Source organism: Pelobates fuscus, chromosome 4, assembly GCF_036172605.1.
Source record: "Pelobates fuscus isolate aPelFus1 chromosome 4, aPelFus1.pri, whole genome shotgun sequence".
In the NCBI taxonomy this organism is placed as follows: Eukaryota; Metazoa; Chordata; class Amphibia; order Anura; family Pelobatidae; genus Pelobates; species Pelobates fuscus.
Genome location: NC_086320.1, coordinates 352454846 through 352466920, shown reverse-complemented (window position 1 = coordinate 352466920; position 12075 = coordinate 352454846). Strand labels below are relative to the sequence as shown.

Below are 12075 nucleotides of genomic sequence, written 5' to 3'. Positions count from 1 at the left end.
CCGCAGGCAGATTTATTGCAACAAAATGCACAGCAACGTGTCGACCTAACAAGAGGTCTTTGTCAAGCTTGTTAGGTCGAAACGTTGCTGTGCATTTTGTTGCAATAAATCTGCCTACGGCTTTCACATTTGGAGTTCCTGTGAATTTTTCTTATTGCCTTATCGTGTTGGGATTGCTGGTCCTGTTCCAGAGCACCCGTGGCCGTTGGGAGTGAGTGCGGTTCCTGCAACCAACCTTTGCCATATTACCAGCCAGGCATAAGTTCTTCGTCTTTTTGGGGGTTAATTTGCCCTAATATGCCTCATGAATCTGCAACTGAAGTGTAAAGTTATACCTTTACCATATGTATCATATTTTTAAAAATGTATTTTTTTTTGTCTAGGGGTTGGAGTGGATGATATGTTCATAATGATTTCCAGTTGGAGTCAGACAAACGTTAAGAGTACACTTGAAGAAAGAATGGGGAACACATATGCAGAAGCAGCAGTCTCCATAACTATAACTACTTTAACTGATGTTCTTGCTTTCTACATAGGAATTATGACAACATTTGGATCGGTCCAGTCTTTTTGTATTTATACTGGAACTGGAAAACAGAGAACAAAAAGTTCAGTGTCTCTGGGTGTACACCTGTGCCGACAACCCCGGATAACCCGAGGAAGTAATGCCGAGTGTCTACTCAGAGACTGGTGTACCAATTAGAGACTCCAGATGTCTCAAGAAGGGGCATAACCCCATATATACAAAATCAAACAACAAAAAGGACAGATGTGGTCAGATTCAAGAAATCAAATGAAACTAACCGCATCTCTGGAAATAACTATAGCGGCAGTGTCTAGGATTGTAATGCTGGCTGTCGGTAACAGGTGTAGCTGTGAACCGCTAAGGGTGTCACTATAGACCCATGAGCAGAAAAAATGCTACTAAATACCAAAATGAAGTATATACAAAAAGTTACTGCTAAATGCAAAAAATAAATAAAGTATATACAGTGGTACTAGGATTCCACGCCTGTCAATAGAAGGATATGTATAGGTAGGGATATAATGAGCCAAATGGCAACAGCAACTCACCCCTAATTATCAGCTTTAATATAGTGCACTATAAGGAGATGAGAAAAATCCCCAAGTCCCAACCATAAATACCTCCTATAGAGATAGTAGTATATACAGGGTAAACAGAGGCTCCAAATGAGGCTAGTACAGGGGTGAAGGGAGATTGAGGAGGGTATGCAGTGTTAATAGCAGTCAAATTCGGACTGCTAGTTTTAAATTTAAACAACCTCTCTCCCTGTAAATCCTGTACAAAAAGGATTATAGGTCCCCAAATCACAACCATAAATACCTCTTACAAAAAAATACTAATGATAGATACAGAGTAGACAGAGGCTCCAATTGGAGCTAGTACAGAGGTAAAGGGAGATTGAGGACGGTAGACAGTCATAATAACAGTCAAATTCCTGACGAAGGTGCTCCTTTTTAGCACCGAAACGTACGTTGGGCAATTTGTTTTTTCCTCATATCACGGATATGAGCACTGGGCACTGGTGGTTTTAGCACCATGTTAATCACTTAATGTATATTTGATTTACTCTTTCTTTTCTATGCCTGTCTAGCTAGATTAACAGGGAGAGAGGCTTTATAAATTAAACCAGCAGTCCGAATTTGACTGTTATTATGACTGTCTACCGTCCTCAATCTCCCTTTACCTCTGTACTAGCTCCAATTGGAGCCTCTGTCTACTCTGTATCTATCATTAGTATTTTTTTGTAAGAGGTATTTATGGTTGCGATTTGGGGACCTATAATCCTTTTTGTACAGGATTTACAGGGAGAGAGGTTGTTTAAATTTAAAACTAGCAGTCCGAATTTGACTGCTATTAACACTGCATACCCTCCTCAATCTCCCTTCACCCCTGTACTAGCCTCATTTGGAGCCTCTGTTTACCCTGTATCTACTACTATCTCTATAGGAGGTATTTATGGTTGGGACTTGGGGATTTTTCTCATCTCCTTATAGTGCACTATATTAAAGCTGATAATTAGGGGTGAGTTGCTGTTGCCATTTGGCTCATTATATCCCTACCTATACATATCCTTCTATTGACAGGCGTGGAATCCTAGTACCACTGTATATACTTTATTTATTTTTTGCATTTAGCAGTAACTTTTTGTATATACTTCATTTTGGTATTTAGTAGCATTTTTTCTGCTCATGGGTCTATAGTGACACCCTTAGCGGTTCACAGCTACACCTGTTACCTATCATTAGTATTTTTTTGTAAGAGGTATTTATGGTTGTGATTTGGGGACCTATAATCCTTTTTGTACAGGATTTACAGGGAGAGAGGTTGTTTAAATTTAAAACTAGCAGTCCGAATTTGACTGCTATTAACACTGCATACCCTCCTCAATCTCCCTTCACCCCTGTACTAGCCTCATTTGGAGCCTCTGTTTACCCTGTATCTACTACTATCTCTATAGGAGGTATTTATGGTTGGGACTTGGGGATTTTTCTCATCTCCTTATAGTGCACTATATTAAAGCTGATAATTAGGGGTGAGTTGCTGTTGCCATTTGGCTCATTATATCCCTACCTATACATATCCTTCTATTGACAGGCGTGGAATCCTAGTACCACTGTATATACTTTATTTATTTTTTGCATTTAGCAGTAACTTTTTGTATATACTTCATTTTGGTATTTAGTAGCATTTTTTCTGCTCATGGGTCTATAGTGACACCCTTAGCGGTTCACAGCTACACCTGTTACCGACAGCCAGCATTACAATCCTAGACACTGCCGCTATAGTTATTTCCAGAGATGCGGTTAGTTTCATTTGATTTCTTGAATCTGACCACATCTGTCCTTTTTGTTGTTTGTATTTATACTGGAACTGCCATATTATTTTGCTTTATCTATAATATCACATGTTTTGGGGCATTTTTGGCTATCAGTGGCAGGCGAGAAGAAAGCAATAGACATTGGTTAGCTTGCACAAAGGTAGAAAAAAGTGTGAACAATGAAAGTTCTGTTCTATACAGAGCATGCTGTGTTGGGGGAGCATATGACCAAACCACGGGTAAAGAGATAGAACATCCGCTGCCTCTGGGGCGGTCACCAGTGAGGGTAGACGCGATGCTCCCTTGGCTAAACAACTACGGTAAGTGGGAGGATGCCCGTTTATTGTTTGAGGGATTTACAAAGGGTTTCATCATTCCCTTCCGGGAACGGGTTGTGGTTTCCCGTTTCCGTAATCTGCGCTCAGTGGGCGAACATCATGATGTAGTATGTGAGAAATTGCTTCATGAGGTTCGCCTGGGCCGGATGGCGGGACCGTATAGGGAGCCACCGCTGCCGGATCTTAGGGTTTCCCCTTTAGGCGTAGTGCCAAAGAAGGAGGCGGGAAAATTTCGCCTTATCCACCATTTGTCATACCCGAAAGGGTCATCAGTCAATGATGACATTGACGGGGCTCTCTGTTCTGTTTGGTAGCGCTCTCCTTGTGGGGCCAGGTCTTACGTGATAGGAGAATGGTTTTCTTTACAGACAATATGGCTGTTGTGGAGGCTGTGAACAATCTTTCGGCGTCATCGGTCCCAGGGGTGCGTCTACTTCGTCGGTTTGTTTTGTATTGCATGCAGTTGAATATTGTTTTTCGTGTACGTCATGTTCCTGGATTCTTGAACGTAATTGCTGATGCACCTTCTCGCTTTCAGTGGGAAACATTTCGGGTGGAGGCTCCGAACGCACAAAGGGAGGGTCTGCCATGTCCGGATCACATGTGGCGGCTCGGGACCTCTTGCTTGGAAGACTGATCAGGGATTCGTTGGCTCCGGGCACGTTGGCGGCGTATAGTAAAGTGTGGAAAAGGTGGGACGAAGCATTAGGCTGTACGGGGGACATGGTATCCGCAAAGGTACGTCTCGATACCCTATTATGGTTGCTTTGCCGGCTGTTCGCAGCAGGGGCTTCTCCGGCAGTGGTCGGCCGGAACCTGGCAGCATTGGCGTTCCTCTTCAAGCTCCGTGGGTGGGAGGATTCGACGAAGTCCTTTATTGTGCGGCAGGCAGTAAAGGGTTACCGCAAAGGGAAGTTATCACCTGACACTAGGAGGCCGGTGTCTTTTATGTTGCTTCAACAACTATTGGGAGCCCTGCCGAGTTTATGTTTCTCTTTGTTCGAGGTCTTGTTATTTAAGGTGGCTTTTGTATGGGCATTTTTGGGGGCTTTTCGGGTGAGTGAGATTGTAAGTGGCTAAGAGGTATGACTCTCCCGTTTTGTCACGGCGGCGGGGGATGGATTAGGTTAATTGGGGGTAGGTCGGTTTTTGGTAAGTGGGATAGGTCAGGAGGAATACTTACCTTTAGATTTGGTGGTAGGTTCGAGCTCGGCGGTAGCTACGAACCTGGGGGTGTAGGGGTGTCTCGGTATGCCCCTACACTGGAAATGGATGCCCTTGGTGGCTGGGATAATGGTGTAGGGGTGTCTTGGTATGCCCCTACAGTGGAAAGGGATGCCCTTGATGGCTATGATAATGGTGTAGGGGTGTCTTGGTATGCCCCTACAATTGGAAATGGATGCCCTGGGTGGCTATGTTAATGTTTATGTTATTTATGCTATGTTACACTGTTATATGGATGTATTCTGTAAATATGTTTGAGGTCATTGTCTGGGTATTTAGTTATGTTAATTGGGGTGATGTCTTTTCAAGCGTTGTTGACAATGACCTTTTAAATTTATTTTTTATTATTTATATATATTTAATAAAGCCGTGGAATATTTTGCCAATTAATTTATGTGTCTGTGATTATTGAAGGTTCTAATTGGTTTATAACAGGAATAGGCCAAAAAGACGACAATGCACATGTCATGTAATATCCCAGTACACGCTGTACATTACTAGGGGCTCTGTAATATCCCAGTACACACTGCACATTACTGGGGGCTCTGTAATATCCCAGTACACACTGCACATTACTGAGGGCTCTGTAATATCCCAGTACACACTGCACATTACTGAGGGATCTGTAATATCCAAGTACACAAGGCACATTACAGGGGGGCTCTGTAATATCCCAGTACACACTGCACATTACTGGGGGCTCTGTAATATCCCAGTACACATTGCACATTACTGAGGGCTCTGTAATATGCCAATACACACTGCACATTACTGGGGGCTCTGTAATATCCCAGCACACACTGGCACTGCACATTACTGGGGGCTCTGTAATATCCCAGTACACGCTGCACATTACTGAGGGCTCTGTAATATGCCAATACACACTGCACATTACTGGGGGCTCTGTAATATCCCAGCACATACTGGCACTGCACATTACTGGGGGATCTGTAATATCCCAGTACACACTGCACATTACTGAGGGATCTGTAATATCCCAGTACACACTGCACATTACTGGGGGCTCTGTAATATCCCAGTACACACTGCACATTACTGGGGGCTCTGTAATATCCCAGTACACACTGCACATTACTGGGGGGCTCTGTAATATCCCAGTACACACTGCAGATTACTGGGGGCTGTGTAATATCCCAGTACATACTGCACATTACTGAGGGCTCTGTAATATGCCAATACACACTGCACATTACTGGGGGCTCTGTAATATCCCAGTACACACTGCACATTACTGAGGGCTCTGTAATATCCCAGTACACACTGGCACTGCACATTACTGGGGGCTCTGTAATATCCCAGCACACACTGGCACTGCACATTACTGGGGGCTCTGTAATATCCCAGTACACACTGCACATTACTGGGGGCTCTGTAATATCCCAGTACACACTGCATATTACTGGGGGCTCTGTAATATCCCAGTACAAACTGCACATTACTGGGGGCTCTGTAATATCCCAGCACACACAGGCACTGCACATTACTGGGGGCTCTGTAATATCCAAGTACACACTGCACATTACTGCGGGCTCTGTAATATCCCAATACACACTGCACATTACTGGGGGCTCTGTAATATCCCAGCACACACTGCACATTACTGGGGGCTCTGTAATATCCCAGTACACACTGCACATTACTGAGGGCTCTGTAATATGCCAATACACACTGCACATTACTGGGGGCTCTGTAATATCCCAGCACACACTGGCACTGCATATTACTGGGGGCTCTGTAATATCCCAGTACACACTGCACATTACTGGGGGCTCTGTAATATCCCAGTACACACTGCATAGTACTGGGGGCTCTGTAATATCCCAGTACACACTGCACATTACTGGGGGCTCTGTAATATGCCAATACACACTGCACATTACTGTGGGCTCTGTAATATCCCAGCACACACAGGCACTGCACATTACTGGGGGCTCTGTAATATCCCAGTACACACTGCACATTACTGGGGCTCTGTAATATCCCAGTACACACTGCACATTACTGGGGGCTCTGTAATATCCCAGTACACACTGCACATTGCTGGGGGCTCTGTAATATCCCAGCACACACTGGCACTCAGGGGAGGGCTGGCATCCTTAGGCCTGGGGGGCAAAACCAGTCAAGTGGCCCATTGCGCCACCAAATCAGTTCACCATCCATGCCCACCTTTTTCTGGTTTTATAACGAATATTGATGTTATGCTAATCAGTAGCTCTTTGCCATACCCGCTCCTTCACGGCTCTGACTTTCAATGTTGTCAGAGCACAGGCTGAGAATCTCTGAGCCTGTGCTCTGACTCACTAACTGAGCGCCGGAACCACGAGGGAGAGGATATGATCTGACTGCACCTACTGCTGGTGAGCACCAGTGGACCACCAGCGAATCGTTTAAATTAAATATGCTGGTGTACCCAACTTGTGAGCTGTGTTGGCCGCCGGGCGCCTCTGTTGTCATGGCACCCTGCGTGACCGCACAGCTTGCCCACCCCAACGGCTGGCCCTGCTGACACACACTGATGTTACTACTTAGACATCCCTCAATATTAATACAGAGATGAGAGTAAACACCAATAAACTGTGGAAACAGAGCTGATCCCCCCAAATTTATAAAGGTTTGCTTAGAGCATTTATTCAAGATTAAATCATGCCTCCTCCTCTCTCCCCCATGCGCTGCTCTGTAGGCTGGGAGGAAGTGAAGAGTAATCACAGTCTCCCAGCACAACGCCACCTGTGGCTGCATGGGGAACAGCTGTTTAATGTAATGCTTGCAGGACGGCCAGCTGCCGCAGAACCTCTTTGTTTCCGTCTCTGCAAAGGGCTCTAGGCACTGCTTGTTGTGAGTGTGAGCCACTGTAAATTAGGGGCAGAGGGCACTTGCACTGCGGTCAAGACGGGTCTGGGCAGGAGGAGAGTGCAGTGCAATCAGTGCACTCCCCTCATGTGGGTCACCAGTAGACTGGTGCACCTGCCCAGGATCAGAGCCGGTGCAAGGATTTTTGCCTCCCTAGACAAAATATAAATTTGCCGCCCCCCCCCCTATGTGACATCACAATGCCCCACCCATATGATCTGCCATATGAACTAACGCCAGTGCTGCACACAGTGTGTGTTTACATTAAAAAGCCTGCAGGGACCAGCTATAGACACCAGAACCACTTCATTAAGCTATAGTGTCCCTTTAATGTGAGGTAAATTATAGATTAGTGTCACTAATAATATACTAGATTGCCTACTTACAATTAGATGAGGATGATGATGGGCTGCAGTTTGGCTCCACTGGTCTGGCGTTGAACAGGACCTCTGGAGGCTGTTTGCAACTGTGGTCACAAAATTCAACGTTCTGGTAGAATTGGAAGCAGCTCCATTTTTTGGGGGCCTCTTACACAGCTCCAGGTCTGGGCCCCAGTGCCTGACGGTGAGTATGCCCATAAGGCCCACTCATAAGTCCACTTATATGTTCCACCCACCCATGAGCTCGCTCACACGGAGTGGAGTGTGTAGGGGATGTGTTATGTGTTATCTAATATGTGTGCTTATGGTATGTAGTGCATAGGGATACCAGTTTGTGCAGGTGATGCAGTGTTTGTGTGTAGTGGAAGCAGTGTGTATTTGTGTATAAGGGATGTATTATGTGTTTCTGGTTGTTTGTGAGGGATGCATTGTGTGAATCTGTGTTTGTATGCATAAGGGATGCAAGGTGTGTGTGTGTCTGTATGTGTGTGCATTGAGTGTAAGAGATGCATTGTGTTTCTGTGTGTATGTAAGAAAAACAGTGTGTGTGTTTGCATGTGTGTGTAAGGGTTTGCATTGTATGTTTCTGTGTATGTGTGCAAATGATGCATTGTCTTTGTGTGTAAGGGTTGCATTGTGTGTGTGTAATGGATGCATTATGTGTGTGTGTAATGGATGCATTGTGTGTTTCTCTGTGTGTAAGGGAAGCATGTTCAGTTTCTGTGTATGTATAGGGATGCATTGTGTGTTTCTGTGTATGTATAGGGATGCATTGTGTGTTTCTGTGTATGTATAGGGGTGCATTGTGTGTTTCTGTGTATATATAGGGATGCATTGTGTGTGTGTGTGTGTGTGCGCGTAGTGTCAAAGAGCTCCCTGTCTTGCCCCCTGTCCTATAGAGCTGTCCCTTCTGTCCCTTAGAGCTCTCCCCTGCCCCTTAGTGGTCTCTCCTCTCCCCCACCCTCCCCTAGCGGTCTCTTCTCACACTCACCCACCCTCCCTGTGCTCTTCTCATCCCCCCTCCACCCTCCCTGTGTTCTTCTCACTCCTCCCTCTGTGTGTTCTCACCCCCCCTGTGTTCTTCTTACCCCCTCCTCCCTGTGTTCTTCTTACTCCCCCCCTTGTTCTTCTTACCCCCTTCTTCTTATTACTCCCCCCTTCTTCTTACCCCCTTCTTCTTCTTAACCCTCCTACTTCTTCTTACCCCCTCTTCTTCTTCTTACCCCCTCCTTCTTCTTCTTACCCCTTCCTTCTTCTTCTTACCCCATTCTTCTTCTTACCCCCCTTCTTCTTCTTACCCCATTCTTCTTCTTACCCCCTTCTTCTTCTTACTCCCCCCTCTTCTTCTTACTCCCCCTTCTTCTTCTTACCCCCCTCTTATTCTTACCCCCTTCTTCTAATTACTCCCCACTCTTGTTCTTACTCCCCCCTTCTTCTTCTTACCCCCCTCTTTTTCTTATCTCCCCTCCTTCTTACTCCCCCCTCTTATTATCCCCCCTCCCCTCTTCTTACTCCCTCTCTTCCCTCTTCTTACTCCCCCTCCCCTCTTCTTACTCCCCCCTCCCCTCTTCTTACTCCCCCCTCCCCTCTTCTTACTCTCCCCCCTCCCCTCTTCTTACTCTCCACCCCCTCCCCTCTTCTTACTCTCCCCCCTCCCCTCTTCTTACTCTCCACCCCCCTCTTCTTACTCTCCCCCCTCCCCTCTTCTTACTCTCCACCCCTCCCCTCTTCTTACTCTCCACCCCCCCTCCCCTCTTCTTACTCTCCACCCCCCTCCCCTCTTCTTACTCTCCACCCCCCTCCCCTCTTCTTACTCTCCACCCCCCCTCCCCTCTTCTTACTCTCCCCCCTCCCCTCTTCTTACTCTCCCCCCCTCCCCTCTTCTTACTCTCCCCCCCCCCTCTTCTTACTCTCCACCCCCCCTCCCCTCTTCTTACTCTCCACCCCCCCCCTCTTCTTACTCTCCACCCCCCCTCCCCTCTTCTAACTCTCCCCCCTCCCCTCTTCTTACTCTCCCCCCTCCCCTCTTCTTACTCTCCCCCCCTCCCCTCTTCTTACTCTCCCCCTCCCCTCTTCTTACTCCCCCCCTCCCCTCTTCTTACTCTCCACCCCCCCTCCCCTCTTCTTACTCTCCACCCCCTCCCCTCTTCTTACTCTCCACCCCCCTCCCCTCTTCTTACTCTCCACCCCCCTCCCCTCTTCTTACTCTCCACCCCCCCTCCCCTCTTCTTACTCTCCCCCCTCCCCTCTTCTTACTCTCCCCCCCTCCCCTCTTCTTACTCTCCCCCTCCCCTCTTCTAACTCTCCCCCCTCCCCTCTTCTTACTCTCCCCCCTCCCCTCTTCTTACTCTCCCCCCTCCCCTCTTCTTACTCTCCCCCCTCCCCTCTTCTTACTCTCCCCCCCTCCCCTCTTCTTACTCTCCCCCCCTCCCCTCTTCTTACTCTCCACCCCCCCTCCCCTCTTCTTACTCTCCCCCCCTCCCCTCTTCTTACTCTCCCCCCTCCCCTCTTCTTACTCTCCCCCCCTCCCCTCTTCTAACTCTCCCCCCTCCCCTCTTCTTACTCTCCCCCCTCCCCTCTTCTTACTCTCCCCCCTCCCCTCTTCTTACTCTCCCCCCTCCCCTCTTCTTACTCTCCCCCCTCCCCTCTTCTTACTCTCCCCCCCCTCTTCTTACTCTCCCCCCTCCCCTCTTCTTACTCTCCCCCCTCCCCTCTTCTTACTCTCCCCCCTCCCCTCTTCTTACTCTCCCCCCTCCCCTCTTCTTACTCTCCCCCCTCCCCTCTTTTTACTCCCCCCCTCTTCTTACTCTCCCCCCTCCCCTCTTCTTACTCTCCCCCCTCCCCTCTTCTTACTCTCCCCCTCCCCTCTTCTTACTCTCCCCCCTTCCCTCTTCTTACTCTCCCCCCTCCCCTCTTCTTACTCTCCCCCCCTCCCCTCTTCTTACTCTCCCCCTCCCCTCTTTTTACTCTCCCCCCTCCCCTCTTCTTACTCTCACCCCCTCTTCTTACTCTCTCCCCCTCTTCTTACTCTCCCCCTCCCCTCTTTTTTACTCCCCCCTCCCCTCTTTTTTACTCCCCCCTTCTTTTTTACTCCCCCCCTCTTTTTTACTCCCCCCCTCCCCTCTTTTTTACTCCCCCCCTCCCCTCTTTTTTACTCCCCCCTCCCCTCTTTTTTACTCCCCCCCCTCTTTTTACTCTCCCCCTCCCCTCTTTTTACTCCCCCCCCCTCTTTTTACTCTCCCCCCCCTCCCCTCTTCTTACCCCCTCCCCTGTAGGTGGCCGAGCTGGTCTCCGGTCCGCGGTCCCGGCCGGAGTGATAGGAAGGTGCTCAGTGTGCACCTTCCTGTCAGTCCGGCCGGGTACAGGAAACAGAAACTCCTGTTCCGCGCGGAACAGGAGTTTCTGTTTCCTGTACCCGGCCGGACTGACAGGAAGTGCACACTCAGTGTGCACCTTCCCATCACTCCGTCCGGGACCGCGGACCGGAGTGCAGCTCGGCCACCTACAGGGGAGGGGAGGGAGGGAAAAGCAGCTGCAGCCGTCTGTGCGCTCTTTACAGAGCGCTCGGTGGCTGCAGCATTTAAAGGGCCGGCCCGCCGCGGCCAGTCCTAAAATAATTTCGGGCGGCCTGGGGGGCAATTGCCTCCCTGCCCCCCGGCCCAGCCCGCCCCTGCTGGCACTGCACATTACTGGGGGCTCCGTAATATCCCAGTACACACTGCACATTACTGGGGGCTCTGTAATATCCCAGTACACACTGCACATTACTGGGGGCTCTGTAATATCCCAGTACACACTGCACATTTCTGGGGGCTGTGTAATATCCCAGTACACGCTGCACATTACAGGGGGGCTCTGTAATATCCCAGTACACACTGCACATTATTGGGGGCTCTGTAATATCCCAGTACACACTGCACATTTCTGGGGGCTCTGTAATATCCCAGTACACACTGCACATTATTGGGGGCTCTGTAATATCCCAGTACACACTGCACATTACTGGGGCTCTGTAATATCCCAGTACAGTACACACTGCACAATACTGCGGGCTCTGTAATATCCCAGTACACACTGCACATTACTGGGGGCTCTGTAATATCCCAATACACACTGGCACTGCACATTACTGGGGGCTCTGTAATATCTCAGTACACACTGCACAATACTGGGGGCTCTGTAATATCCCAGTACACACTGCACATTACTGTGGGCTCTGTAATATCCCAGTACAGTACACACTGCACATTACTGGGGGGCACTGTAATATCCCAGTACACACTGCACATTACTGGGGGCTCTGTAATATCCCAGTACAGTACACACTGCACATTACTGGGGGCTCTGTAATATCCCAGTACACACTGGACATTACTGGGGGCTCTGTAATATCCAAGTACACACTGCAGATTACTGGGG

The 12075-nt window shown here is 48.4% G+C and overlaps 1 pseudogene; it reads left to right on the top strand.

Annotated features, from left to right (window-relative positions):
• Positions 1-12075, top strand: part of LOC134609487 (patched domain-containing protein 3-like) — a 40383-nt pseudogene that overhangs the window by 24925 nt on the left and 3383 nt on the right.